At 34.9% G+C, this 27,140-nt stretch overlaps 1 protein-coding gene across 3 annotated transcripts in view; it reads right to left on the reverse strand.

Moving 5' to 3' along the window:
- sty (sprouty signaling antagonist) overlaps positions 1-27,140 on the reverse strand; it is a 309,966-nt gene that overhangs the window by 46,477 nt on the left and 236,349 nt on the right. Inside the window, exon 1 of one of the 3 annotated variants that reach the window (XM_072537174.1) lies at positions 2,869-3,058. The exons of 1 other annotated variant lie outside the window; for it this stretch is intronic. The gene's annotated coding sequence lies outside the window, so the exon portion shown is untranslated. Of the gene's footprint in view, positions 1-2,868; positions 3,059-27,140 lie in introns of those variants that run through there. One more of the 3 variants, XM_072537191.1, reaches the window with a different exon arrangement.

Genomic DNA, 27,140 nt, shown 5'->3' on the forward strand with positions numbered 1-27,140 from the left:
CAACTCGAGGGCACTGTCAATTCACCATGACTGAGAAATATACAAGAGAATTACTGAAAAGACATGGCACACAGACAGGATACGATAAACCTTGTAAAATACATCTTTTTAAAAAATTTATCAAAAATGAGAATTTTTTTAAAGTAGTTTTCCACCCACATACTATCACTACATCCGTTCGAAGACTCCCACTCTACACAATACACAACGTATGCTCCATATCTCACGTTTACTCACGAAAATAAAGTCATCTTTTTATTTTTGAAGATTTAAATATCTACGGGATCGTAAAATACGTAGATAAAAGAGGAATTTGTCAACAGGCTGGCAAATCATAGATAGTGATTGATTAGATACCTCACTACATCCGGTCCTGGGCGTGAAAAAATACTAGTGATAAGCGAGAAGAGAAAAAATGGAGATGTGTGGCAACGTAGATAAAATTTATTCTCGAGCAATTTTGTAATTCTAAAAGATCATAATACAATCAACATTATATATGAAATGACAGGATAGTACAAGGATTATTTCTTGTACTATATTATATATTAGTTTTCTTATACTCTTAATATCTGAAGATGAACTATCTGAAACAAATCTGCAGGGGAATATATTTCTTTTATTTAAACATTTACAAGAAATTTGGAAGTTTCAGAAAACGTACAGGTTTCGCAAATGTCTTTAAGAAGATATACGATATTTCTAATAAAATGCATTAGTTCAGTCTTCTGCTTCGTGTTAAAAATGATATTAGAATGCAAGAAACCTAAGTCTCATGAATACTTTGAACGACGGAACAAAATAGAGCCAATGAAAGATAGGTTTTTTAGGATAAATCTAGTCAATTTGGAACGGAATACCAAAAGTAGCATATAAAAAACGAACAAAACTTTGTTAGAACCTTAATGTGCGCTAATTTTATGGAACAGAAAAAGTCTTTTTGACGTGATGTTACTAGAAAATTGCTATTTTCTAGTATATTTATATATAATATATAAGAAAGACAGACATCATTAGGAACTTACTTCAAAATTTATAAAAATGGGGAGAAACAGTATTTTGTGCAGCAAACGTTTTAAAGGGATGATTTTAGAGAAGGGTTGACAAAAATATTTGCCACATTACAATTTAATATGTTGATCAGTGAAATTTAATGCTACATGAGAAGATTAAAATTACACAAAATCATTGCTCAAGGCCTGGAGATCCATTAAGCGGAATCTTTTTGGTTTTCCCTCCAAAATCAAGTCGAAATACCCACACTTTACTAATTTATCGATATATTTGTCTGACTGATGATCTCTAAAATAATACTTATTAAAGGATAAATCTTAGGAATACTCATAAACGGTTGCTCGTTTTTATAAAAAACATATCCAATTAAGAGATTAGGTTATTCCCTGCGGGATATTTTTGTTATGCAGTTTGTCCCGAAGCCATTATAACCACGAACCATAAAAAATGTTAAGATTAAGGATCTTTAGGATTTTATGTAGCTGATTTAAACAATTTAAAGGTGATAAATAATGACTCTTTTAATCTGTTCTAATGATTTTTTTAAATGTAATATACCAAATGTTTACAAATGAATTTTTCAAATTTGTATAGGTAATCATTTGACCACTATAATATTAAATAAATAAATATAAGGTTGAATGCTCGAATAAATGAATATATTATATTATACTATATACTTATGACTATAATATTAAGTTTCCCTTCAAAATCAACTCAGAAATCCGATATTGTTTTATTTTATAGACAGGTTTGACTAATACTTTTGAAGATGTCTCAGATACTTTTCAAGATAAGTCTCAAAATTGTTAAAAACAATTCAATTCAATTAAAAACATTCAATTTTTTATAGAAACATAATTGATATAAAAATAAGAATAAAATGACATAGTTATGGACATCTAATAGTTTAGAATATTAGTTGATACAATTTTTGGGTAATATAATATAAAAAAAAAAAAGGCAAAATCGGACACGGAAAGTCTTAGATGGCGTGTAAAACCATAAAGAAAGATGAGACCAGAAAATATGTTCCATGTGTAACATCTTACATTCCAAAATTAACTCAAAGACGAAGTAGTACACACATTTATCTATCATATTAAAATAAAAAATAAACATTGAAAAGAGAAGCTTGGAACTTCGGAAAATCTTGTTTAATACAGTTTTTTACTTAAAAATACTTTTCAAATACTATTAATAATTCATTCGCCTTGTTCAGTGCGTTTTTGGCTATAAGAGTTGGCCTCTATCGGTCTACAAATATTTTGTTTTTCGAAATCACTGCTGTTAATGTTAAAAAATTATCAAATTCTACTTTTAACCTTTTAATAACAACATCGTGTGTGTCAATGTATCAAGTTTTCTGAATTATAGCAATACATTCTCTTTATTAAAATAATTTGTCCTCTTACTTGGATATTTTACTGTCTGTGTATGTTTAAAAACCTTATTTTAACCCGAATGTAGCTGCTTATAAAATATTAACTGGGTAGGTACTTCCGGTAGACTAGTTTCTGTATATCCTGCTGTACGATTGATAAGAAAGTAATGGATATGTAAAAAACGCGTTTTACAACGCTCTGGGATTCGCCAGAACCGCGTGGTTGGGGGCTAAAATACCATTTGGGAAGGAAATTTTGGATTTTACGAGCCTGTCTCGCCGTCTATGGTATCCGTAGCACTTATGTACATATCGGACAGCGAGCTAAGATTTGGCTGGCCGAAGAGGAGATATTGTTAGTGAATGGAAACACACCCACACACCTCAATGTCATACACATACAGGTGGATCTAATATTAAGGTCGCACACAACAATCGGGTCTCCTCAATATGGACCATTAAAAACTCACTGTATTGAACTGTACACTGCAGATAACGACTTCCAACTCACTGAACTCTCCTTCTGAAGATAATCCAACATTTTATTCACTAGACACTCACTGAACTATTTTTTGAAACTCCGAGAGTAAGTCCGGCAACGTCGTAATTGGAACAACAGCGGAACGTTCTCACTCTATGGCATGTCGGAAAAGACTGATGCGGCGCGGGTAGGAGTGTAAGGAATGACGATCGTGGCGCTCCCGCCGGCAGATCGGAGAACGTAGTCCGAGCTTTTTATGAATGGGAAGCCGCCATTATGAATGAAACGACGTACATTCAAGGAAACTTGCGAAGTATTTGCAACATAGGCGCAGATTTGGTTTTTTAGCGGGAACTCGTCCGAATCGTACCCCTTTATACGAGTACGAGCAATATTTATTTTTTATACCCCATTATTTGTAACGAACACAATTCGTATTTATAAATAAAACGCTGAAGCATTAGTGTATTTCTTTTAAATTTTCATAAAATCGATTAAGTTTTCAACTACAAAAATGAAACATTGGAATATTTCCAGCTCAAACCTCAATTTAGTATTTCTGCAAGCTAAAATTTATCATTAGATATAATATTACTTAATATCTACATTATTGAAGTACAAACGAGAAATCTCTTTTATGTCTTTAATGGTGTTTCGTGTTCCAATATTTTAAGGGTCCTCCTGTTTGTCCGATATAAAATACAAATCTACAATTATTCTCAGATCGTAAAAGTTCTTTATTATTGTTTGTATGCCTGTTTTGTTATTATTTTTTTGTTCTGTTTGTCAATTATACATAAGACGAGACTTACAGCTTTTTTAGTATCGGTAAAATAATTAATCTTTTGCAACTGATATCTAGTCATTATCGCCACTGGGTATACAAGTCTAAAGTAGAGACTAGACCCTCTCAAGTCTTCTCCATTCATCATTATCCTTCCTATCCATTGCCAACAGTATGTCGCAACAATTTTCCTATACTGGATTTGGAAATGCATGATAACACAGCTTTGTGACAGGAGATTATAATATTCTTTATACACCACAGTAAAACTTAGAAAAATTATAACTGTCCATAACTTCTTGTCTCAATTTAGTACAAGAATTTATAAAAAAATAATACGACTACTCCGACAAGCTTTGCGTCCAACTTGCAACTGAGCAAGTTTGAAGCGTGTAAGCCAGAATTGCACGCGTCAGTGGCGGAGAACATGAGTTTACTTTCATCATCATCCGTTTTGATTCCACTGCTGGAAATAGGCCTCCCGTAAATAATTCCAATGCATTCTATCTTGAGCACCCTGAATCCAGTTGTGCTGAATGCGCTTGATGTCATCTGACCATCTTATTGGAGGAAGTCCTCGATTACGATAAGCATCGTGTCTAGGTCTCCATTCCAGAATTTTCTTCGTCCACCTTTTATCTTTTAATCTGGCAACATGCCCCGCCCAGTTCCATTTCAATGTTGTAATCCTTTGAACTGCGTCAGTAACACCAGTTTTTCTCCTAATTATTGTATTTGATACTCTGTCTCTGAGGGATATATTCAGCATTGACCTCTCCATCGCTCTCTGTGCCACTTGTATTTTATTGATTATTTTTCTGGTAAGGGTCAATGTTTCTGTTCTATACGTTAGAACTGGGAGTACACATTGATCAAAGATCTTCCTTTTCAAGCACATGGGAATATCTGATCTAAAGACTTCTCTCAGTTTTCCGTAAGCCGCCCATACCAGTCCTATTCTCCTGTTTAGCTACGTTGTTTGATTATCTCTTCCTAATTTAATCTGGTGGCCCAGATATTTATATACACCTGTTCAATTTGCGTGCCGTTAGTTGAAATGTTTTTCGCCAGTACTAGGTTGGTCATATATTGTGTTTTGGAGAAATTCATTTTAAGTCCAACTCGTGTACACGAGCTGTGAAGGTCTTGAAGAAGCTGGCAGGCATGATCTACCCGGTCTGCAATAAGGACTGTGTCGTCTGCAAATCTCAAGTTATTCAGAAATTCTCCATTTATGTTGACTCCAATATTCTCCCAATTATTGTTTCTCATAGCACTCTGCAACAAACCGATGAATAGCTTAGGAGAGATGGTATCTCCTTGCCTAATACCCCTCTCGAAGGAAAATGTATTTGTGTTGCCATTACTTTACCATATACAAATAAAAAAAGTCAAGAAGCACATACATTTGTTAGATACCTAAATAAATATATCATTTTCTTTGGGTTAGATAATTCATCATTTCCCAAGTTCCCCAAAGTCCCAAGTCCCAAATTCATCGAGTATAGAAGAATGACTATATTGAGTTTCCAGAATAATTCTTCCTATGCTATACATGTCTTCTAGCTTTTTGTCAAATTTTAAAAGACATTTTGGATAGTGAATCATTTCGTAGTTGACGAATAGCTTTAAGTTTAAATACACATACATACATATACCGTTAGATGTCGAGAAAGGTGAGTCTAGCTCTGATGAATGTTCTTCATTCTTTTCTGTTCTTTGCCATTTGTGTTGCTTCTTGCCAAGATTTGCCCTTATTTTGTAATATCTCTGCTAGGTCGCTGTTCCACTCTTTAATTGGTCTGCCTCTCCTGTTGTTCTCTATTGATTTAGCTTCCCACACTCTTTTCACTGCCCATTCGTGTTGTATGACCGATCCATAGCAATTTTTTCTCCTTTATCGTACCAAGTAACGATTTAATTCTGTTTCTTATTTCTTCACGTGTGGCAACATAATGCAATTTACTATTTTTGTTATTAGACGTGGACAAAATAGTTAATTGCAGATCAGTAACCTGATCAAAAAAAAAACATCAACAGAAAAGAATTTAAGGCAAACACAAATCAATTTAGAAGTTTAAATGGCGATCTCTTAACAACAAGAACAGACGTACTAAACCGATGGACGGAATATTTTAACCAGATAACAATATAGAGGAAGAAGAAGAAAACCCGGAAGACGAAAGCTGCGAGGTAAGCGGAGCAGGCGAGAGGGAGGAGGATCCACCAACGATCCTGGAAGTTAAAGACGCTGTAAACAAACTAGCCAGAAACAAATCACCCGGAATAGATAATCTCCCAGCGGAATTATATAAAGAAGGTGGCCACGATATCATAATAGCGCTACAGTAGCTTATAAAAGAAATATGGATACAGAAGTCCCTTCCCAATGATTGGAATACTTTGCACCATACACAAAAAGGGAGATATCTTTGAATGCTCTAACCATCGAGGAATTACGCTCCTAAATGCAGCGTATAAAATATTCTCCAATATACTATGCCATCGTATGGCACCATATGCAGAGCGAATAATAGGACAATACCAGGCTGGTTTCAGAGGTGGTAAATCAACAATTCATAAGATTTCAACCCTGAGACAAATTCTAGAGAAAACACTGGAATACGGTGTAGACACGCACCACATATTTATAGACTACAAGGCATCCTACGACTCTGTAAATAGAAGAGAATTGTTTAGAGCAATGATAGACCTAGGAGTACCAAATCAGTTGGTAAGTTTAACCAAACTAACCCTTGAAAAAGTTGAATGCAAAGTACGAATCCAGGGGGAACTTTCTGAACCTTTTAAAACAAATAACGGGCTACGTCAGGGAGACCCACTCTCCTGTATACTATTCAATCTAGCTCTGGAAAAAGTAATACGTACGTCACAAATAACAACTACCGGTTCAATATATAACAAATCTGTGCAAATCTTAGCATATGCTGATGATATCAATATTTTTGGGAGAACGGAAAACGCAGCACGAGAGGCGTACGTAGCATTAAAGGAAGCGGCTACAAAAATGGGTTTAATAATAAACACCAATAAAACAAAATACATGAAAATAGGTACGCAACCACAAACACTACGGTCACTTGCTATAGAAAATGACGTCATCGAAGCAGTTAACGAATTTGTATACCTGGGAACGCTCGTCAATACTGAAAATGACACTACCGCAGAGATAAACCGCAGAATTTGCACGGCTAATAGATGCTATTTTGGGCTTAATCTCCTTTTTAAATATACAGTTATATCAAGAAATACAAAAGTAAAACTCTACAAAACAATAATACGCCCAGTCCTAACATATGGTTCAGAAACCTGGACTTTAACAAAAAGCAATGAAAACATGTTAGGATGTTTCGAAAGAAAAATACTAAGGCGCATCTATGGAGCGGTAAATGAAAATGGTGTCTGGAGAAGACGATACAACTTCGAACTCTATAGGATATACCAGGAACCAGATATCGTAAAACACATAAAGATAGGACGTCTGAGGTGGGTAGGCCATGTAATGCGGATGGAGCAAACCGACCCAGCTAGAAAAACGCTCCTTGATAGACCTATTGGTCAAAGAAGAAGAGGAAGACCCAGAACAAGATTCCTAGATAACATCGATGAAGACATGAGAAATATGAAAATACGTGCTTGGCGGAGGAAGGCGATGGATAGGGACGACTGGAGAAAAATTCTTGGGGAGGCTAGGACCTACACAGGGTTGTAAAGCCAAAATGATGATGAACCTGATCAAAAGATATCGAATTTTTACCGTCAAGTTTATAGAAATTTTATTTAAAAAATTGATTTCGTACGCGTAACACATCTAAAATCGTCTGTCGCTTCAAGCGTTGTTTCTGAGAGAACGGTTCATTCTAGGGGGAAGCCCAGGGGTGACTTTTTCACCTTTTTTAGGGTCTCAAATTGACATTCTCAGCAAAATTAAGCTTGTTCGTATAATTTTTAGATGTTAAATCTCCGACGACTGAAAATATCCATGAAGTTAGTAAAAATTGTTGCATGCATCACAATTTGAAGAACCATACTTTGATTAGCGTTAATATTTTGCAATAGACTATTATAAAGTACAGAAAATAAGCTTTCCTTTTTAGTTAGTAATTAATGCATAAGCCCAAATGTACAACAAAATGTTATAATCGTTAAAAGTAGAAAACTTTGAAAAACCGTTTATTAATTAGTTTTATAATTATTAAATTAGTCCTAGAAGCTTCTACATAAGGTAATTGATTTTTCTTTCTAGTAAATGTCATTCAATATACCTAAAACTGCGTAGAAAAAAGTTATAGAAAAATTTTTGTGAAAAAAACGGAAAATTGCCAAAAAATAGTGTGAGTGGCGAACTTTGAAAAATTGTATCTTGGATACTTTGAATCCTAAATACTTCAACCAAACGTCGTTTTGAAGAGGAAGGATAGTAGTTTATTTTCTGTAAATGCCTAATCTACGTCACCGTGGAATGGAAACAGTTATGGGACAAAAAAGAAACATCGCGGGTTTTCGTCTTTTTTTCGCTAAGCTTTTTGAACATATTTTTGTGAAAAAAAAAATATTTTTGACTTCAAAAGGTGACATTTCGATAGGCAATTTAATTTTAAACAACTTTTCTGTAAATATATATGAACGCACAGTGCATTGAAAAATGCACTCTAGGTGCAGGGACAAATTCACCCCTATCTCAAAAACGCACCCCCTTTAAATGGTTTTTAGATATTTGGGGGTCAACTGACCATATGAAATGATAAAATAAAAACAAATTTTGGTTTTATTGATGGAGGTTATCTTGCATTTTCGTCAATATTAAAATCAGCTGATTATTCTGACAATATGCTTACGGAGATGGCCGAAAGAAAACCGTTATATCTATAAAAGGCAAACTTAAAAAACCCGAACACGGAAAAATACTTTACATCTATCGAAAAAGTAATACATGAAATAGCTAATGACGTAATTGGGACGTTAAAGGGAAACTAGCAACTTCGCTCCATCTTCCGATCCTTAGAATCTTACGGTCTACTCCCATATCATATGTAAAAAAAATTAAAGGCGCTACATTAAGAATCCTAACGTTGGTTACAATTCACATAAGAAATTATTACCGGCGGACCTGTATTATGGGCTTACACCAACTGACGTTAGTTCTTTGTCCTATGAATTTTTCATAAAGAAAAACTTGAAGTCTAACAATAAAACACTGAAAACTTTGGTTTCAAAACTTCCACAAAATTTATTTATTTATTATCATTACAGCTGTATCGTCAGAGTGCATTTCTCAAGTAATCTATTTTTGGTATGTGTTTACACTTTATAGGTAGTCTAAGTTGCGGAGAGGAGAACTGTTTGTCTCAAGTTGGTCATTCAGAATTATGTCTTTTTTTTAATTCATTAATTTTCATAGATTCTAATAAAGACAGTCATCAGTTATTTAAAAACTTACAGGTTCCAGAATAGTGGCACGTTACGAAAATGGCATCAAGGGATTGGTTTTTTTCCTGGCTGTAAACGCAATAGGGAATACGGTTCAGCCAATGTTCCTATTCCCAAGGAAGCGGTTCAAACCATACTTTATGACTCGAGCTATAGTAGGATTAATCGGAGAATCTAATAGTTCCGGTTAGATGGACACTGACACTTTTTTTATCTTCATGAAACATTTTGCTAGATATACTAAGCCATTCCCTGAAAATAAGGTACTACTTGTACTGGACAACCATATATCTCACCTAGGTCTTTAAAATATTGACTTCTGTTAAAAAACTGGCATTGTACTTCTTTCTTGTCCTCTCCACACATCGCACAAATTCCAGCCCTTAGATCGCAGTGTCTACGGACCACTAAAATGTTATCTGAATAATTGTATTGATGCTTAGATAAAGAATAATCCTGGTCAATATATGACCATTTATGACTTACCTGGACTTGTCGCTGAAGCACTACCTGAAGCTACTTCTCCAGCCAATATACTAAGTAGTTTTAAAGAGACTGGGGTATTCCCTTTTAATAGAGATATATTTGAAGAGCACGAGTTTGCACCATCTTTACTCACTGACAAGCCATATGATCCTTCTTCTTCTTCTTCTTAGCCTTCTGTCGTCCATGTTTGGACATATGCCTCTCCCAACTCCTTCCATCGGTCTCTATCCTGAGCAACATATTTCTAATTTGTTCCGGCTATTCTTTTAATATCATCAACCCATCTCATCTGTGGTCTTCCTCTTGGTCGTTTACTTTCGTAAGGTCTCCAATGTTCTATTGTAGTATTCCAACGTAGGTCTTTTTGTCTAGCAGTGTGGCCCGCGAAGCTCCATTTAAGTTTGTCAATTTTTGTTGCTATGTCCTCGACTTTTGTTTTGGATATTACCCAGTCGTTTCTCTTTTTATCTGACAGTCGTATACCTAACATTGCCCTTTCCATTGTTCTTTCTGTTGTGGCTAGTTTATTCATGTTTGCCTTGCTTAGGGTCCAGGTTTGACATCCATATGTCATGATAGGAAGGATGCATTGGTTGAACACTTTGCTCCTCAAGTATTGGGGTATTTTGCGGTTCTTAAGTATCCAACTAAGTTTTCCAAATCCTGCCCATGCTAGTCTTGCTCTTCTAGTAATTTCCGCACTTTGGTTCTCTTTGTCAAGTCTTAGGATTTGGCCTAGGTAAATATATTCCTGGATTTGTTCTATCTCACTGCCATTTATAGTTATACGTCTGGGGTCATCTGTGTTTGTCATTATTTTTGTTTTTTTCATATTCATTTTTAGGCCGATGTATTGGGAGCTGGCTGCTAGTTCCCCCATCATAATTTGCAGTTCCTCGAATGTGCTCGCTATAATCACTATGTCGTCAGCGAATCTGAGGTGGTTTAACTTGTTGCCATTAACGTTAATGCCATAGGTTGACCAATTTGTAGTTTTGAAGACGTCTTCTAGGGCTAGGTTGAAAAGCTTTGGCGATATTACGTCTCCTTGTCTCATTCCTCTTTTAATGGGGATGGGATTTGTATTTTCGTCTTGTTGTACTAACATAGTTGCATTTTCATATATATTATGTATTAGTTGCCTATATCTCGAATCTCTTCTACAATTATTAATATCTTGTTCTATGGCCCACATCTCGATACTATCAAACGCCTTTTCATAGTCGACGAAGGCAAGAAATACGGGTAGTTGGTATTCATTTGCCTTCTCTATCCATGTTCTCATTATCAGAAGATGGTCTGATGTACTATATCCTTTGCGGAAGCCAGCCTGTTCAACCGGTTGGTAATTGTCCATTTTGTAGGTTAACCGGTTGTTAATAATTCTCATAAATAGTTTGTATACTTGACTGAGCAACGATATAGGTCTATAATTCTGTAGATCACATTTGTCCCCTTTTTTGTATAAGAGTATTACTAGACTCTCGTTCCAGTCTTTAGGGAAACATGTAGATTCCATATGATCCTAGGCTTACGAAATCTGCCACAAATCACTGCCATCCACCTCTAAAGAACCACTTCAATCTATATCCGATGGAACTGACGAGAACGGATCAGCGTCCGAGATGGTGGCAACAACATCTGGAGAAACCGATAAGTTAAATACTTCTAAGGAGTTATTGGAAAGTATTCATCCGTTTCCAAAAGCTCCTACGACTACTAAGAACAATACCACAAATATAAGAAAGAATAAAACAGCTATATTAACAGAAACACCAGAGAAGATCGTACTTGAAGAAGCGATAGGTAAAGAATGCCAATACGGTGAAAAGAACGATTTCGAAGAAAAAGAAGGAGACAGAGTTGACCCAGTCGGATGATGATGATGTTCAGTGCTTATATTGTTTTCAACCATATTCCAATGACAAGCATGGTGAGGAATGAGTGAAATGCCAACTCTGCAAAGGTTGGGCACATTCTCATTGCAGAGATGATGACAACGATTTATTTTTTTACTGCATTCATTGCAATGAAGATTAAATACATATTTATGTTTCACATTTTTAAAAATGCTAGTTTTCATTTAAGTCTATATAGCTAGTTGTTTTGAAGAAATAAAAATTATTCTGTACCTACTATTTTTTAGTTTTTGTGATATATATCAAGTTGTTTCAATTCTTCCAAAGTTTGTTACAATTGTCTCCAGGGGAAGTACAATTGTAACAATTGACATCGCTATATAAATTATGTTTTTGTTTAGTAAATAGCGGAGATAGAAACACATGAGCCATGTGTCTTCCAAAATTACATAAAATCGTGCTTAAGAAGCATCATGAAGTAGGCAATAACACAGAAATTGTTAAAATTGTCCCGGTCGCCCCTATATGAATTACTGGCAAAAGATAGGCACCACCTTCATTATACATTTCAGAGCAGATTTCGTCGATTCCTGGGGCTTTATTTTTTCTGGCAAAAGATGGTCACCACCTTGTTTATACATTTCGGAGTAGATTTCGTCGATTCCAGGGGTTTCATTTTTTATAAATTTTTGGATGGCATTTGATACTTCTTCTCTTACTGGTGCTTCAATGTGTAGTTGCTGATTTATGTTGTTGATTTTCGATGTTGTCGCCTTCTTCAAAATACTCTAAATTGAGGTAATCCCTGAAATGTTGTGTACATCTATTGAGAACTGAGTTTGTATCATGTAAAATTTCACCGTTAATATCTCTAAACAACTTTTTAGTTTTGGAAAAAATTCTTGTCGGTTACTATTTAGGGATTTATAGTATTTTCTTGTTTCATTTTTATCAAATAAACTTTGTATTTTATTTAATGTTTTCTGTTCATACTCCCTCTTCTTAAGTCGATGGATACGCTTTTCCTCTCTTATGAGAAGAGAATATCGTCATGATATTCGTGTCCAGTGTCCCTAAAATCCCCCGAGTAGTAATATTGAATTCATTCCGTCAATTATTTCCGAATTACAAATTTATCATTTTTCATCACTTCGAAATGCACTTTGGAAAATGCATTTTCCTTTTTCAATAATGCAATTTTCATTTCCACATACTCATTTTCATTCATATAATTTCCCGACACTCATACGAATCGAAGGCAAACAGTTTATTGTCTCATTATATTGTCTCACATGTCTTTGTGAGGAAATCGAGTCCCACCTATTACCATATTCTTCATTATAGCGAAGTTTATGAGTCTGAATCAGTTGTCATTTAAGGCTCTCCTTAACGATGGTGGAAGAAATGATATTCTCTCTTCCGACTTTCGCTTTAAAGATTCCTGTTAATATTCCAGATCATTTTTTGGGCACTTATCGTATTCTCGATCCAGTGCTTCATAGAACATATCTTTTTCATCTTCTTCTTTCTCTTACGACTGCGTAAGTGGTCGTTAAGTCATGTTAGGGCCTAATTTAGTTTGCACGCTTATTTGACTGATGAAAAAACCGCCCCTTGCGACCAGTTCAATCCCTATATAAAAGTATGTGTGATGCATTGTGTATTAGTGGGACAAAACTCAAGTCAGTTTTGTAAAACAGAAAAAGTGTAAATAGTGAAGTAAAGGTCACACAGTATAAACCTAAACCACACCCTAAGACTAAATATCTTCCTGAGGGTTGTAAGTTTTAAATTCGAGATATATATGCGTGAAAAGAACGAACATGTTTCAGTTTCTGTTTGAAAAACACATCAGAATCTTGAACATGGATATTTAAACTTTACTTTAAGTACTTTTTACCTTTAAAAATGATTTTTTACTCAGTTTCAAAGCATTAAAAATTACCGATTTCGCGCTTTTCAAAATTTCAAACGCTGATTATAACTCGACAACGATCAACTTTAAGAAAAGTTACTAGGCATCTTTTTTGTTCAGAATCGCCCAAAAACCTTTGTCCTGGTCGAAAAAGTTAATTTTTGAAATTTGTACGAAAAACTATCGACCAAGGTGGCCCGTGGTTTCTTGCCGATTTAATATTAGTGAATAATGTGTGATAAGCTTGTGCAAAGAAACCAGAGTCCGAATATTTTTTTTTAACTTTAATCAGCTTTGACTGGCCACAACTTGATCGGGTCTGGACAAATAACTCCGCAAAGTGGGTTTAGATTTTAAGAAAATTATAAATCTTCACGCTGCATTTTGTTTAATGTTTTTATCCACTTCTCCCACCAATCACTACGTTTCTTGCGAGAGCTTTCAATGCAGCTATTCCATGTATTGTCAAAACTTGGATGTTATAAACTACATGCCGATAAGCTTACTGCCAGCGATCAGCAAAATAGTAGAAAGAGTCATCCTCAGCAGACTCCAAGCTGAAACATACAGACTAGGAATAATATCTGAAGCACAATTCGGATTTAGATCGGAACATTCCAGCGAGCTACAAGTACTCAGATAACCGAGTACATAGCAGCTGGATTCAATGATAAGCAATATACAGGAGCAGCCTTCCTGGACGTAAGCAAAGCTTTCGATAGAGTCTGGCACAAAGGGCTAATTTACAAAATGAGAGGTTACAAATACAGTGGGACAATGACGAGACTAATCTCATCGTACTTGAGCGGCCGGAGTTCGATTAGGACAAGTCCTGTCCGACCTCGGAATCCCGGAAGCTAGAGTACCACAGGGAGCGATCCTGTCTCCCCTACTGTACACAATATACACCGCCGACATTCCAAGAACACCTGGAACCCTACTCAGCCTATATGCCGATGACATAGCAATGGCGGCCAAACACAGAAACATAGATATAGCAGTAAACAACCTGCAAACAGCGTTTAAAAATATCGAAAAATGCAGTTTACAGTGGAAAATTGAAACAACGAACAGTACAACAAAATCCCATCGAATGAAAAAGCGAAGCAAAATATCTGGTAGTCATAATGGACAAATTACTGATATTCACAAAACATGTAGATGGCAAAAGTGTCAATAAGAGGATTCACAGGTAGAAAAGCAAATTAAGGAGAAAAACAAAAATGAGACTAATAAATAGTATCATACTTCCGATACTAACGTACGCATCTCGCGCATGGGGACACGTATGCAATATAACCAAAAAAAAAAAGATAGAAGTGGCTCACAACAGCAGAAGCAGTTAATATTCCAAGATACGTTGCAAAACGATTTCTTTTCAAAGAACCGCAAAAAATTAAGGTGACGGACATAATCAAGGAAAAAGCTTGGATAAAATTCGCAGAACTGGAAAATCACCTGAGCCCCATACTGCGAGAGGTCATGAGATACGACGCATTCCATCAATGGAAACACACGAACGTCCAAAACAACAAATAGTGAAATAAAATAAAAAGTATCCACAGAGACAGAAATAAACACAAACTCTATACAGAAAACAAACCCAAGAGAGAGAACTAATAAATACCCGGAGAGAATACAAACCCTAAAGAGAAAATAAAGGAAAGAAAATTCAGAAAAGACAGTTCGTAGCTGCTCTACCAATTCAGACTAACACAAAGTACTGTGTAGGCCCCAGAAATAAAGGCCTTCCACCACGACATCCTACTAAAAAGATCAATAAATAACATAAAAAAGCAACAACAAAAAAATACTAACAAAAAACCGGTGCAAGCCATCCAAAAAATTTAATAAACCCAAAAAACCGAGCACGTAGGGCCCAAACTCTCCGAACTGGGCGTCAGCCCAGAGCGGAGGCTTTAGGCCCAAGCAAGCAATTTCAGTTCCGCGGATGTCATAAGAGGATCACAGGAATATACCGCATCATGCTGTCCTGAATTTAAAATCGATTAGGGAACCATGTTGGAGTTCTATTACCCAGGACTCCCACATGAAGAACATTTGGCTGATATTTGTGCCCCTATCGCGCATCAGAGTGCTATTGGGATAAAAGGGATGGTCTGGAGCATTGGAGTGACTCCTGTTTTACTTAGTTAGCGAGTTAATACACCTCGCTCCAATGAATTGTTACCATTGTCTTATTGCTTGCTTGCTTGGATGTTATATTAGGCTCTATATAGTTCAGCACCCTTCCGCAATAGCATACTGAAATATTATCCATTGTTTCTCGGAGACAGTTGGAGCAATATATTGTTTTTTGGGGTAAAACGTCAGCAATAAATTAACAATTAATTCAATGCGGTGCGCTTTTTGGCCGAGACTGTGCTTAGTTTTTGGGAACTGGTAAATATACCAATCAACAACACTTAATTAGCAAATAAAATATGCCACCCAGATGGGCAGTGCACCCCTTTTCCTTGCCGAGATAGCATAGCAGATTAGCAAACCCACTGTTTCTCGGAAACAGCTACAGCAATAAATTTTTTCTTTCCGTAATAAATTAGCAATAAATTATAGAATTAGTCTAAATTCGACCCTATAAAATGGATATGCTAACTTTACAGACATGTATTTTTGCTCGTCTTCGATAGTGCTTCAAATATTGAGGGAACTTGCTATTAACTTTCACAGCACGCACAGCCTGTTTAAGTCAAAGCTATTTCATCCCTAATCTAAAATAGTTGGAAATTTGTGACATGTACTATACATAATGTTATCACTTAAAACTTTAAGAGTATATTTTTGCTGCTTTTCGGTAAAGATTCAAATTAATTACTATTTAAATGGGAATAAGCCACAATTAAAGGTTAAAATACGTTTATTGACGTTTCAATTTCCACTTCGGAAATCGTTATCAAAATACAAACATTAGTAAATTAAACAAATTTTGTTTTTTGTTACTTAGTGAAAAATTCTTCTAATAATTTAATTTTATCTGACTCATCTATATTGACAATTCAGACATACCTTATACATTTTAAAGTAGACGACTTTAAAATGATATTGCCAATATTGTTGAGTTGCGTTCCTGGGACGACTTTACTTATAAGATAGTTCATTCGATTACATGAAATCAACTTTAACTTGAGAATATCCGTCAGAAAAGATCATAACATGTAATTCGTCTTTAAAAAGACAAATACATGCCATGATGACAGTAAAATTCTTAAACAAGAAAGGACAAAGAATTGCATTTATAAAATACCTTGTGAATGCGATCAGTTTTATTTAGGTGAAACATCAAGACCATTAAATGTTAGAATAAGTGAACATCAATCCTATATTAAAAATAGAGAATTTGATAGATCTCAAATATGTAAACACGCATGGGATAGTGAACATAGGGTTCAATGGAATGATTCAAATATAGTCCTAAAAGAAACGGATGGTAAAAAGAGAAAAATCAAAGAAGCGGCTCTAATTATGCTAAATGAGACCAATTGTGTCGCGAATTCCTCGGCAGAATGTAGTAGGATCTGGTTACCCATATTGAAAGAGGAAGTTATTAAAAGGAAAATACCAGTATTGGTAAGTCAGTAACATATAGAGAATACATCATTTATGTTTTTTAAATAACAAACATATAAAATCGGAATTTGATGTTTATTGAAGGTAAACTAAATGCACGATCAAATACTTACCATGTCGGGATAGTATTATGAGGTTTTTTCCTGGTTTTTCCCTCATAATTTACTATGGAATCACTAACAGGAGAATTTTACTGTCATCATGGCATGTATTTTTAAAGACGAATTACATGTTATGATCTTTTCTGACGGATATTCTCAAGTTAAAGTTGATTTCATGTAATCATTTTAAAATAATGTAATCAATATCATTTTAAAATCGTCTACTTTAAAATGTATAAGGTATGTCTGAATTGTCAATATAGATGAGTCAGATAAAATTAAATTATTAGAAGAATTTTTCACTAAGTAACAAAAAACAAAATTTGTTTAATTTACTAATGTTTGTATTTTGAGAACGATTTCCGAAGTGGAAATTGAAACGTCAATAAACGTATTTTAACCTTTAATTGTGGCTTATTCCCATTTAAATAGTAATTAATTTAAAATGCCACAAGAAAATAGCTTCAGAACAATATAAAGATTCAAATATTAGAAGAATTTACAATTATTCCTTTCAACTCAGTGTACTATTAAGTCGACACTTTTATACTTTTATACATCATCCAAACCTTGCAAATGGATGCAATATACAATATAGTAGTTATTTTCGGTTCGTATTAACACCAAAACAAACAAAATGTAATAAAATAATACCTCAACCTCACGATATTTTCTTGCGTAGTACTACTTTGAGTCATTTTTATTTTTCTCAATCGTTTTCTGATTCCCAGAAGCCACGTGCCAGCGGATGTTTCATAAATTTGTAAGTCAATTTGATCTAAAAACCATAAATCTTACTGCTGTTGCTATTAATCTGGTATTCATACATTTCTCTCTGAATTTGCAGAAGTCCTTGACAATGGTTATTTTCGAGAAGATCCCGAACGTAATATAAAAAAAAAACGAGGTGTTTATACATTTGTTTTGATGTATCTATTATTATTTTATTGTGCTATAAAAAATTCCGAAAATGATTGTATAATTTGTTTGTTTGGAAGAGATTCTTGGAATATAATAAAGTTTGTTTGGTAACAAAATGTTTTTGGATAATTAGTTGAATAAAATGTTATGGAATATGCCCGCTAGGATATTATAGACACTGTAGTGCAGTGTACCGTTTTTAACTCTGAATTCCATCAATATACATGGTCCAAACTGTAGAGACAAAAATGAATGATTTTAGAGCATTAATTAGCGAATTTTTGAAAACAGCACAGCGTTATGAAGGGCGATACCTTTAAGTGTTTGTAACTCCAAATTGTTGATTCTAATTTTTTTGATCGCGCTTTTAAGTGCAAAAATGGTGTTTTTTGATTATTTTTGTTTTTATGTTTTAAAATCAATATCTTCGGTTTGCAAAGAATAATGTCGCGTATATCAGATATAAGTAGAGAGCACGGACTTGATCTTAATACGAAGAAAACAAAGTACATGGTAGTCAGTAAGTGCGAAATATCAAATACACAGCTTTTGGTTAACCAACATCCAATTGACAGAGTGGACCTCTACACATACCTTGGTACCAACATTAACAGCCAATGGGATCACTCCAGTGAAATAAAACAACGCATAGGAAAAAGTCTCTTTTCAGAAGTCACGATTTACCACTTGCTACCAAAATCTCTCTCATTAGATGCTATGTATTTTCTACGTTATTATACAGAGGCCTGGACACTTTCCGAAGCTTCTTTAAGAAAACTCGAGGCATTCGAGATGTGGTGTTACAGACGTATTTTAAAAATTTCATGTTTGGATCGTGTGACTAATGTTGAGGTCCTACGTAGAATAGGCAAGGAATGCGAGATTATTAACACCATCAAAGAGCGCAAACTAGAATATCTTGGCTATGTTATGAGGAATGAACAGAGATACGGCTTGTTACAACTCATTCTTCAGGGCAAGGTATTTGGAAAGAGAGGACCAGGGAGAAGAAGAATATCTTGGCTTCAAAACCTGAGAAAGTGGTTTAATACATCGACAACCGGACTATTCAGAATAGCAGCAAGCAAAGTTAGGATAGCCATGTTGATCGCCAACATCCGGAACGGATAGGCACCGTAAGGAGAAGAAATCTTAGGTTAAGATGAGCACAGTATTGAATGAAAGTAGTGAAGTTTCGTTCACCGAAAAAAGCACCTGGTCTAGATGAAATTTCAAACAGAGCTCTAAAAAACAGAGCCAGCCAAAGCAATTGTATTTTTAACAAACATCACAAATGCGATACTCAGATACAGGCTCTTCCCAAACCGATTCAAGGAAGCCCACTTTATTATGATTCCAAAGCCAGGAAAAAACCACACGTTTCCGCAAAACTACAGGCCGATAAGCTTACTTAAAGCAGTCAACAAAATTGTAGATGGAGCAGACTCCAATTAGAAACAGACAAGTTAGGAATAGTTCCAGAAGCTCAGTTTGGATTCCGAGCAGAACATTCCAGCAAACTACAAGTGCTCAGACTAACAGAGTACATAACAACTGGATTTAACGACAACCAGTATACAGAAGCAGCCTTCCCGGACGTAAGTAAAGCCTTCGACAGAGTCTGGCATGAAGAACTGACTTACAAAATGAGAAGCTATGGATGCAGCGGAACCATGACAGGACTAATCTCATCGTACTTGAGCGGCAAGAGGTTTAGGAGCGGTCCTGTCACCTCTACTGTATACAATATACACCGCCGATGTTCCAAGACTACCAGGAACACTTCTCAGTCTTTATGCAGATGACACAGCAATTGCGGCTAAACACAGAAACACTGATGAAGCTGTAAACAACTTACAGACAACATTGGATAACATAGAAGAATGGAGTATCTAATGGAAAATAGCCATCAACTCAGAAAAAATTCAAGCAATGTTTAAAAAGAGAAGAGAAACCCCATACGAACAGCTTACAGTACAAAACAATCAGGTCGAATGGAAAAGAGAAGCAAAATACCTAGGAGTCACAATGGATCAAGGACTAACCTTCACGCAACATATGGACCCAACAATCCAAAAAACAACCACAGCCAGAGCAGCAATAAGAGGACTCATAGGTAAAAAAAGCAAACAGATTAACAGCATCATACTTCCAATAATAACATATGCATCTTTCGCATGGGGACACATACGTAAATCAAACAAAAAGTAAATCAAACAAATCTGAAAAAAATTCAGATGGAGAAATTGGCGATTAAAAAACAAGAACAGAAAAGAAAAGAAGCACGTAAAACATAAAGATTTTCCAAGCAAAATTTTTTAATTTTATTTAATGTTGTTTAATTTTATTTAGTTTTGTTTAATTTTATTTAATTTTGTTTAATTTTATTTAGTTTTAATTAATTTTATTTAACCTTTTTTAATTTTATTTATCAGAATAGGACATACCCGATTCACACATAAAGTCCGAGCCGAAGCCCAATTGCCAAATCTGCTCAAGTGTATTAACTGTGAAACACATCCTGATCGAGTGTCCCCGGTACGCAAAACACAGAGTGCAACATAAACTTATGTCAAATATCAAAGACGTTTTAAACTCACCCGATCAAGTCTTTAACCTAATTGGTTTCTTGAAAGACATTCAGTTGTTCAACAGAATATGACCCCTTGTTTTCCATGTACTTTACTTATATTATATTATTTAGTCATAGGTTTTGAGCTTATAGATTAACTGTAGCAATTAGTTACATGTGCTTATTGTAATTATTGTACACAATATTGTTTGTGTCAATGGCCATTGCAGCCGAGACACATTAATTTAAATAAAAATAAAAATTTATTTATTATTATTATTTTTATTGAATTTTATTTAATTTTATTTATTTTTATTTAATTATATTTATTTTATTTAATTTAGATTTTTCACTATTGCAACGATAATGCTTTCTGAAAAATATTTGCAGTCTTTATTTTATCCTTATATTTTCGTTTGATTGTTTCCAACTCTTACTGCTCTTTTTTTTTCTATCTCACCGTATCACAGAAATTCTCCATAGTTTGTTGGGACATTTATTTATTTATCTTATAGCTTTATATATACATCGTAAAATTCTGATTCTGAAAAAAATTAATAAGAAAAATGTACAAACAGAAATTTAACTTATGTTGATATCCATTAGCTTCTTTCGTAGCCAACAGAAAATCCTCTCGACTGCCTTCATAGACTCGTTTGGCTATCCTCCATTACACGTTGTACCATCTGTCTTGCAGAACCACAGTCGCACATGTGGAATGACAGCTCCCTCCACTTGTTTAGGAACACCGCACAGTTATTTTACCATTGTGTGTAAGTTCTGTGCTTGTGGAGATTATTTCTGAGACCATTCCGTCTGCCAGGAAGCGACAATCAATCAATCAATCAATCAGTTTATAACGTTCAGTGTGCAGTTCAATACTTTCTTTGGTATTCTATGTTCATCCATTCTTTGGACGTATCCATACCATCTTAGTTGATTTATTCTGATGTCCTCTGTTGTATTGTGCTTATCATCCATAATTTCTCGTATTCTTTCGTTTCTAACTCTGTCTAATCTTGATTTTCTAACCGCTGTTCTTGAGAAGTCAATTTCTGTTGCTTCTAATGCTTTTAAGTTTTTTCCTCTCAGTGGCCATACCTCACTTCCATAGGTAACAATGCTTTTTATAATGCTGTTATAGATTTTGTGTTTGTTGTCTTTGGAGATTGTTTTGTCCCACAGTACACTGTTTAATTGCCTAATGGCTTGTCTTCCCTGGTTATTTCTATGTTTAATTTCTTCATCTAATTTGCCATCGTTGGTTATTTGCATGCCTAAATATTTGTATTATTGACAGTGATTTATTTCTCGCTGTATTTCTTCCAAGATTAGATTTTGTGAATTCCCCCAATACACATGTATTCAGTGTTCCTGATATTTTCTTCTGGCCTCCACAGTTCGTCTTCTTCGATAAGTTTACGGGTCATATATTCGAGGTCTTCATACTCTTGGGCCATCACTATCTGGTCGTATGCAAAACTCAATGTGTACAATATTGCGTCGTTTAGAGGAATTCCCATGTTTCTGCATTTTCTTTTCCATGTCTTCATCGCTTGCTCCGAGTAGATATTAAACAAAGTAGGAGACACGCAGCATCCTTGTTTGAGTCCTTTGCTGATAGTGAAACCCTTTGTATGTACTTCTCATCTTTCTTTTTTTACTTGTGTTGTTCCTGTAGAGGTCTTGAACATTAAGGTTACACTAATATTTGTTTTCTCGAGAGCTTTCCAGAGATTTTGGTGTGGCATGGTCACAAGCTTTTTTAAGATCCACATAGAGAAGATGTATTGGTTGATTTCGTGCTACTTTTTTTCGATTAGCTGGTCAGTAGTTTCCCGAGTTTCCGTAAATTCCCGAGATGGTGCTAAGGACTGCTATTCCTCGATAATTGTCACATATTACTTCCCTTCTTATGTATTTTCGTGATAAACGATGTCCTCCACTCCTCCGATATACACTCTCCGGTTATACGGTTTTGATAAAGGCTGGCTAGCTGCTTATATAATTTGCTTGTACCGTACGTGAGTAGTTCAGGTGGGATATTGCCAGGGCCTGGTGATTTTCTATTCTTTAATGCTTGGCATACTCGTGCTACTGCTTTGTCGTCAATCCTAATTGGGGAAGCTATTGTATGTACTTCCACCTCTGATTATGTTTGAGGTGTTTGCAAATATTCTGCCCTTTCTTCCGCCAGTAGATTTGCGAAGTATTCTTCCCATTTATCTAGACTGATCGGTGAGATGATGTCTTTAGTCTTATCTTGCCGAAGAGATCGAAGTATTTTCCAGCTTTCGGTGCTTCTGCTACCCTCCAAGTAAGTGTTTATTCTGGAGCAGTTTCTTTCCCAGCTTTCGTGTTTCTTCTTAGTTACCGCACCTCGTATGTTTCTTTGGGCTGTTCGATATTCGTTTTTACTTTGATCAGTATTTATATTTAAGTGTTTGTGGTATTTATCTCGTTTAATCTCTATTTTTTCTTCGATTTCTTTATCCCACTAATATGGCTTCCTTCGTTCGGTTTTTTCATATTTACCCAGGGCTTCTTCTGCTGCACTTTTGACATTGTTTTATGTAATTATAATGGTGCTCAACACTATCAAAGTTTTCTTGTAAGAGATTTTCATCGAGTCGCTTTTTGTACAGTGCCTTTGTGCTTTCATGCTTGAGGCTATCCAGGTTGTATTTGGTTTCTATTGTTTTTTGCTCTTGTTCCTCGTTGTGTTCTTTTTTCTTGGCTAGTCCTATGGGCATTATTTTAGCCTTTACTAGGTAGTGGTCGCTTCCACATGTGCTTCCTCTAAATACTCTTACGCCTTGTATGTATCTGTATCTGTAAATACTCTATGATGGATTTCAAATTTCTTGATTGATGGATCCAAGTGAAGGAAGCGACAATATGGAACTTTATCTCGGATAGTTGTGTGGTTGTTACTTATGTCAAATGTCTGGACTTGCGGCTTAAAAGCACTAATGTCTTCAAGCAGTGAGAGCTGGGGGCTACTGGTGATTTTTTCATATTCCCTTCTTGGGACACAATAGACGACAATATCACTGAATAAACACCAGTGAAAGGCCTATCCTGACAAATAATTGTGAAAAAATATCTCCCAATCTTGATTAAACAAATTAGAAACCTCATATAGAAAACATGGACAGATGTTTCGAAACTAAAAATTGTAGTGTAAATGCCTTCACTCTGTAAGATCCCTATTCCTACACGATTTTCGACAAAGTTGAACGACGAACACCATCAGACAATTACAACATTAAAAAAGAACAAAATTTTATATAGTGTAGCATGTGCACTTCTAGTTTCTTTACCGGATATTAAGTTCCACTAATAGGCCATTCAACTCACACGATATCCGACCTAATGAATACAGATAAAGCATTAAATGTCACTGAAATACTCCAATAATCTAGCCATCTAGCTTCATACAAAAAAACCAATGACAGTGTTCATACCACAAAAATTTAATAATAACTAGTTACTTGCCAGCGTTTTGAATATCCGCTCGATGATGGAATCGAAGTGGTATACAACTGGACGACTTTTACGAGGGAATTACGCTAATAACTGCATAAGTCCAGAAATAAACGTTATTTAAAAAAAAATGAAGAGAAACCAGTTTCATAGAAGAGTAATTTTTATTTACAGGTACCTAATATTTTTCTCGGCAACTAAAAATAAAACAAGAATGCTCAAAACTTGATATAGTCCATTTCACCCTTTTTGGCAAATATAATATTGAAAACCACTGAAGTAATATGAAATTGTTAATCAAATTACCAATGACAGTGAGAGATATATTTTCTAAATTAAACTTGGAATATAATTTGGTATATTTATATCCACTATAATAACAAGCACAAGATATATAACACAATCATTACAAGTATAAGTACCTACAGTAGTGAAGTATGGCAAAGAAAGGAAAGATACAAGAGAAACCTCGAGGCAACGGAAATGGATTTCTGACGACGTTCAGCTGGAAAATCTAGACTAGAAAAAGTAACGAACAACAGAATAAGCGAAATTATGAAAGTAAAACATACAATAGTAGACGATATTGGTACTCAATAACTCAGATGGTACGGTCATGTACAGATAATGTCTGAAGAACGCCTCCCAAAACAAGTCTTCAAAATTTCATTCAGTTTATTTGTTGTCACTTTGGTTGTTAATGTTATCATGTTACACTTTTGTCGCCATGCTTCATTTTTCTTCCGACATATCATTTTTCGTACTTTAGCTTGAGACTCCTTGTAGATTATTTCATCCTTATATTCTTTGTATTTAAGAATTTTTGATATTGGACTATTTTGTTCTTTATTTCTTGTTCTAATTATTCGTCAAACCAATATGGAAGTTTTCTTTGATTCGGGATTTGGTATCCAATGGCTTCTGTTGCTGCCTCCTTGAGACACCTTTTTATGTGAGTGTAATGTTCTTCATTATTATTAAATTGTTTATTTTCCAACTTTTGATTTAATCTAATTCTCTCACGCATTCTTGTTCTAAACTGATTAGGCTATACCTGTTCTGTATTTCTTTCTCCCTTTCATTTCCTTCTTTTTCTTCTTTAGGTTTATTTACTTCAAATATGATTTTAGCTTTTAAAAAGTGATGATCGCTTCCACAGGTAACTCCTCTCAATACTCTTATATCTTGTACAATCATATTTGTCTTTTGTCGTATGAATGTGTAGTCTATGATTGATTTAAACCTTCTCGTATTTTGCGTCCATGTGTATTTGTGTATGTCTATGTGTTGAAAAAATCCATTTGCAATTTTTATTTCATTTTGTTCGCATAATGATATTAGTCTGGTATCAGTATCATTTACGTGGTCTTCTTCGAATTGACCTATTACTGCGTTATGGGGTTTTTTCCAGTTCTGCTGTTTAAGTCTCCCAAGATGATAATTTCTCGAGATGTGCCGACTTTTGCAACCTCTAAATTCAATTTCTCAAAAAAAAACGTTTTTAATGACGTACTGGTGCGTTATCATTTACTGCATTCTACACCCAAGATTGTGCATTTGTGTCCTCTAATCGTAAGGTTCACTTTTATCATTCTCTCGTTTATGGCCTCCCAAGTAGTTACGTATTTCCTTAACTTTTTACGTATTAACATGGCAACATCTTGTTGAGCTCTTTTCTCCTTTGGTACCCCGCTGTAGAAGTGATCACATTCTCTGATGTTTTCTGATCCTTGGCCCTTTCGTTTTGTTTCGGTGATTACTGTGATGTCCAATTTCACCCATTTCATACATTATTTCATTTATTTTAGGTCTAAAACCTTGCACGTTCCAAGTTCCGAAACTCATACTCCTTTTTCGTAGCGTACGTCGTCGTTTGTTGATCGATTCATTCCGAGGCGTTTTGCTGGGTTTTTTAACATTTTATTGCACTGCAGCTTAAGAGCATCATCTACCCTTCGTCTGTAATCCTAGACAAGGAGCCCTTACAGGTTGCTATCAACCAGGCCAGTTGAACCCTGGTTGTTTTTAGAGGTGTTACTCCTCTATCTCTCCTCTTTTATCCGGGATTGGGATCGGCTGCATCGGTTATAGAGCTACTCAATTCACCCCACACCCAATACAGGCAGAGTTCCGTTGAGAATAATGGTACAAAAAACAACTTGACCCAATAAAGAGTGAATATATTAAAAATACCTAATTTACATTATCAAAAATTTAAAAAGAATGCCAAACCAGTACGTCACATCAACAGAATCAATCAAGGAGAATAAAACAGCAAAATATTTTGGATTTCATTCAAATTTTTGGATGAAATTCAAAAGATTTGGAAAAATAAGAAAAAGAAGGCCGAGAAAAAACCCTTATCATAAATATAGAAAAAAAAAAGAAAAAATATCAATAGAAAGAGATAATTGAAATTAAAGTAGGAACTGCTCTTTCCTCTAATATCCCTGAAATGTATTAGGAATTTCGATAAATTAGTTAAAAACTCTCAAAATAATGCCATTTATTAGATTTTCAAGCGATGTGTCCCTTCTCGGCAAATCGATTAAACCTCGGACGCCACTGAATGACATTTATCCGAATAACGTACAGTGAGAGCTCCATTCATTGGTGAAAGTTTATTTTATGAATTATTATACAATCAGTTGAAATGAATTAACTTACAAATATCTTTTCAGCTAACGATACGACGACAATAAGGATTCGGGTACACGATTTTTAAATAGCCATTGAATGGCTTTCAAGTACAACCAAGCAAATGGCGAAGTCTATGTACGGTAATAGCGTCATAGATTCAATGACATTAATAAGTGGCAGCGATTTTTTAAATTTATTTATTTCAATTTGTAACCTACTCAATAAATAGACATAGTAATTAATAAGTATACCGTAAGAACAATAGAGGACATTTGAAAATGGTAAAAAGTGAAAAAAAAAATAGTGATGGACTCTTTACTTTCTGATGGTGTAAAAAAATACAATATAATGTAGAATATGGCGAATTTTCTCAGAAAATACAAAAATACGAAAAAACTCAAATTCAAAAATATATTTTTTTAATAATTATGTAAAATTTGGAACGATTTATTAAAATT

This window comes from Diabrotica undecimpunctata, chromosome 1 (genome assembly GCF_040954645.1).
Source record: "Diabrotica undecimpunctata isolate CICGRU chromosome 1, icDiaUnde3, whole genome shotgun sequence".
NCBI lineage: Eukaryota > Metazoa > Arthropoda > Insecta > Coleoptera > Chrysomelidae > Diabrotica > Diabrotica undecimpunctata.